We start from the raw sequence: 4,604 nt of genomic DNA on the forward strand, positions 1-4,604 counted from the left end.
GCGCTATCTCGGCTCACCGCAACCTCCGCCTCCTGGGTTCAGGCAATTCTCCTGCCTCAGCCTCCTGAGTAGCTGGGATTACAGGCACGTGCCACCATGCCCAGTTAATTTTTTGTATATTTTTAGTAGAGACGGGGTTTCACCATGTTGACCAGGATGGTCTTGATCTCTTGACCTCGTGATCCACCCGCCTCGGCCTCCCAAAGTGCTGGGATTACAGGCGTGAGGCACGGCGCCCGGCTCCTTCCCTGTATCTTACTGCCTGAAATTCCTTTTATCACCTCCTCTGCCTTTCAGACTCCTACTCATCCTTCAGGACCCAGCTCCAGGGTCCCTTTCTCCACGAAGCCTTCAGGGGAAGCTTAAGGAGGTAGTGTTCCCTGCTCTGTGCTCCCACAGCCCAAAGATCTTTGCCTATTGTGTGATGCCCCCAGCCCTTCATGGCAGGGCAGGGTAGGGTATGGGGTTGAACCATTTCTGTGGCCCAAGGCCCAGGCTTGGGTCCTCCATGCAGCAGGAGCTTCCCCAACAGGGATCCTAACCCAAAGTAGGGGCCACCCCAAACCAGAACTGACATATGGGAGGGACTTCTCCAGCATGGGAACCCGGGACACAGAAGGGACGTCCTTAGCCTGGGCCCTAGGATAGGAGGAACTCCTTCAATCCAGGGCCAGGCACCCCGTGGGTGTTGCTAAGTGTGCATTGAATGGATGGAGTCCTGGAGTGTGGGGCAGACACCTTGGTTCCCTCAGGGGAGGAGGGAACTGAGAAGAGAGACTGAGGTTGGGGCCAGGTTTCCAGCAGGGGTTTCTGGTAAGAAGCCCATGGCAGGCACTGGGGTGGCTATGGGTTAGGCAGGAGGCTTCCCAGCCTCCTGATGTCATTGTCTCACTGTTCCTTTTTTTTTTTTTTTTGAGACGGAGTCTTGCCCTGTCTCAAGTGCAGTAGTGCGATCATAGCTTACTGCAGTCTTGAACTCCTGGGCTCAAGCAATCTTCCTGTCTCAGCCTCCTAAGTAGCTGGGACTACAGGTAAGCACCATCATGCCCAGCTAATTTTTAATTTTTTTAGTAGAGACAGTGTCTCCCTGTTGCCCAGGCTGGTCTCAAACTCCTGGGCTCAAGCAGTCTTCCCACCTTGGCCTCCCAAAGTGCTGGGATTACAAGCGGGAGCCACCATGCCCAGCCTCACTGTTTGTCTCGTTCATCCTCAGGCCCTGCCTCTGCTGGGACCTTCCCAGGCCCCTCCGAACTGAAAGGTAAGCTAGGTTTGGGGGCGGGGTTTTCCGATATCCCAGGCTGGATGAGGCCTGTGTTCGTTGCTGTCTAACCTCGATCCCTCCTGCTGCAGCGGAAGCCCCTCCCAGACCCAGGGTGTCCTGTGAGCCACCCCTTTTGCAGGTGACCTCAGCTCCCTACAGCCTGGGCTTTAAAACCCTGGCCCAACTCAGAGGCAGCTTTTTCTCATTTGTGAACTATTTCGCCCGGCTCCTTGGCGGGGCTGTGTTTGCTTGGCCCAGCCAGGGTGCAGTGGCCTGGCTGTGCTCCTGCCGGGCCCCCTCCCTGCCCAGCCCAGCCCCTCCTGCTGCTGCTGCTGCCGCCACCACGCAGGGTAGCCACAGAGGCCCAGGAATCTTGGCAGGCGTCGGGAGGCAGCGGGCGGCGGGTGGCGCTCCGGAAAAGGCTGCAAATGCGAACCAGAAGGTGAGGGATTGGAGGCTGAGGAGGCCCCGCCTGCCCCTGCCTGAGGCCTGGGGGTGGCTGGGTCTGCCGGGGACCTCGGTTGTCCAGTTCCCGTCAGAAGCTCAAGGCCTCTGCTGGGAGGCAAATGATGGCCCCAACTGAAGCCCAAGCCCCTAGGTGGGGAAGGGCCAGCTGCCTGGCTACCTGCCTGAAGGTACATGGCTGCCGTGGGGCCTGCCCACTGCCGGCCTCTTCTAGTCCATCTGCCCCTGCCCGGCTATTCTTACCTTCCTGGACACTTTGTTGTCCCAGGATGCTTCTCCCCAGGGGAGCCTTGGAGAACCTAGACTCAGAGATGGGCAGAGGCCAGGGGCTTGGTCACCTGCAGGAGGGAGGTTTGGTCCAGGCCCGCTCCAGCCCAGAATTGAGGACTCAGGAAGAGCAACAAAGAGAAAGCGGCTTTGTGCTAAGCCACCTGAGGGCTTGCCCGGACGTGGGAGGTGGGTTTGTCAGAGGTCTGGACCTGGTGCGCTGGGCTACAGGCTTCATTGAGTACATGCCCTGTGCCAGCCTCAGGCAGGAGGGAGGTAGGGGTGGGGAACAGGTGTTTTCATGTGGGTGGGTGCCCAGGAGGAGTTGTTCTTCCTGAAGGAGGCAGGGAAGGCTGCATGGAGGAAGAGGCTTTTTTGCTGGGCCTTAAATGAGGACTAATATGTTTCCATGGAGGAGAAAGGCAGAAAGGGCAGCCCAGCAGAGAAGATCAGGCAGGAAGAGACAGGGCCAGGGAGGCAGTGAGAAGTCTGGGGTGTCTGGATCTTACAATGTTGGGGGGAGGAGCCCAGGGCTGTGGTTGGCTCCTCTTACTCCCTAAATGTGGCCACATTCCCAAGGGGGAGTCCGTGGCCCTCCCCCAGGCTGCAGCAACCCCACCAATGAGCCTGTTTTTCCCTCTAGCCCACGTCTCTGTCCCGAGTTCCAGAGTCCTAGGTACACTGCTCCTTGGATGGCCCCCTACCCTAGAAGCCTTCCTCGTCCAGTCATTTGCTCTGATTTCAGCTTGGACCGTCCCACCATCACCTGCCCCCGTGGGCCTGTTAAACTCTGATTTCTCCTTCAAGCCTCCTTCTAATGCTACTTCTGAAACTGAGGCCACTTGGTCTAAGAGCCTCTCTTGCAGTGGTGCAGGATGCTGGGACTGTTAGTGGAACTGAAGTGTGGTCAGGCAGACCAGGTGGGCAGGCAGCAGCACTCCTCTCCTGCCACCAACCTGGGTGAGAAGGTGGCCCCAGGCAGCCCTGCCCTGATCTGGCCACCTCCCTCCACCCTCCAACTCCCAGATTCCAGGTGCCTCTTCGGCGTTGGGGCAGTCCTCATCTGCACAGCAGACAGAGCGCTCAGCTCATGGGACTGGACACCCCCAAGTCCCTTCCCAGACCTTGCAGGGTGGCTCAGCCATTGTCCAGGAGGTCAGACCCAGACCTGATATTAATGCAGGTGTGGACTGTCAGTGCTGGCCTTCCCAAGGGTCCCATCCAGTGACCAACAGCTAGAGATTTACAGAGCCTGGAACCCAGATAGGGACCTAGGCACAGGACATGGGAGAGGACAGAGAAGGACAAACAGCGACAGAGATGGGTGGACAGGTGAAAGATACACAGAAAGATTCCTGAGACACACCGGAGACACAGGAGGCAAAGGCCTGGGTTCGGTGACACAGAGCCATGGAGGAAGGGACACAGTGGGCACGGCACACACTCCAGTGGCTCCGAGCTGGCATTGAGCTGGTCCTGGCTCTCTCCTTACCCGCCTGACTCTTAGACGAGTGTGTGCCTCCAAACGTGACCTCAGGGCTTTGCTGGGCTCCCCGTCCATCTCTCTACCTCCTCCTTCCTAACTGGTCCACCTTCTACTATGCCTCCTCCTCCAGGAAGCCATGTGAATTGCAGAATAATGTGGAATTTATCCTGTTAGTACCAGGAAGCCACTGGAAAATCCAGAGCAGGGGAGAGCCATGGGCAGAACTGTGCCAACGTGTGGCTCGCAGACAGGCAGCGTCGGCATCCCCTGGGAGCTCGTTAGAGAGGCAGATGCTGGGCCCTATCCCACAGCTAGTGAATTGCGAGGGGGCCCCCGAACCTACATGGTGATAGGCTGTCCCAGTCATCCGGATGCAGCCTAAAGTGTTAGAAGCATTGTGGGAGTCTCTATAGGCTACGTTGAGGAAATTAGAGAGAAGTTGGGACTGGGGGACTGCGGGAGAGACTTTTATGATCATCCAGTAGAGAATGTGGCCACTTAATTTACACACTTTTACTTAGTGACAGGGATGTGCCAGGCACTGGGCTGAGTTTTGGGGGAATACAAGGTCTGTATTGGGGTGAGGCTGTGGGAAAGGAGGGAAAGGAACAGAAGTAAGAGAAATAGAGGAGACAGAGTCCACAGGATAAGGTTGGAAGTTTGAGGGGAAAGGAAGAGAGATGTCATGTACAGTTGTGCAGGTTGGTTACTGCACAAGGGCACCCAAGAAAGATGACAAGTAGGGGCTGAGTTGGCTGCATGAAGGGTACACCAAGGCATAGAGTTTTCTGTAAGGAAGGAGGGTCAGAAGTGATGTTCACCCTTAAAACAAAAATGAACAACAGCAAAAGTGATGCTCAGATTTTTGGCCTTGGCACCTGGGGGTAGGGGGCACTTGCGTTGGGGAGAAGCAGGTAATGAGGGAGAAGGTAATGACAGCAGTTTGGGTGGGATCTCTGAGGGACAGCCAGGGGACATGCTTGGCTGATAGTTGAACACAAGAATCTGAGGCTCAGTTGGGAAGCCGAGGTGGGAGGATCACTTGAACCCAGGAGTTCTAAAGCAGCCTGGGCAACATGGCGAGACCCTGTCTTTCTCTCTCTCTCTCTTTTTTTTTTTTTTTTT

At 56.5% G+C, this 4,604-nt stretch overlaps 1 protein-coding gene across 3 annotated transcripts in view; it reads left to right on the plus strand.

The window, feature by feature from the left end:
- The window catches only part of COL8A2 (collagen type VIII alpha 2 chain), a 30,030-nt gene that overhangs the window by 8,611 nt on the left and 16,815 nt on the right, over positions 1-4,604 (plus strand). Inside the window, exons 1-2 of one of the 3 annotated variants that reach the window (XM_017501072.1) lie at positions 979-1,031; positions 1,214-1,258. The exons of 1 other annotated variant lie outside the window; for it this stretch is intronic. The gene's annotated coding sequence lies outside the window, so the exon portion shown is untranslated. Of the gene's footprint in view, positions 1-978; positions 1,032-1,213; positions 1,259-4,604 lie in introns of those variants that run through there. One more of the 3 variants, XM_017501073.2, reaches the window with a different exon arrangement.

This window comes from Cebus imitator, unplaced genomic scaffold, assembly GCF_001604975.1.
Source record: "Cebus imitator isolate Cc_AM_T3 unplaced genomic scaffold, Cebus_imitator-1.0 Scaffold277, whole genome shotgun sequence".
NCBI lineage: Eukaryota > Metazoa > Chordata > Mammalia > Primates > Cebidae > Cebus > Cebus imitator.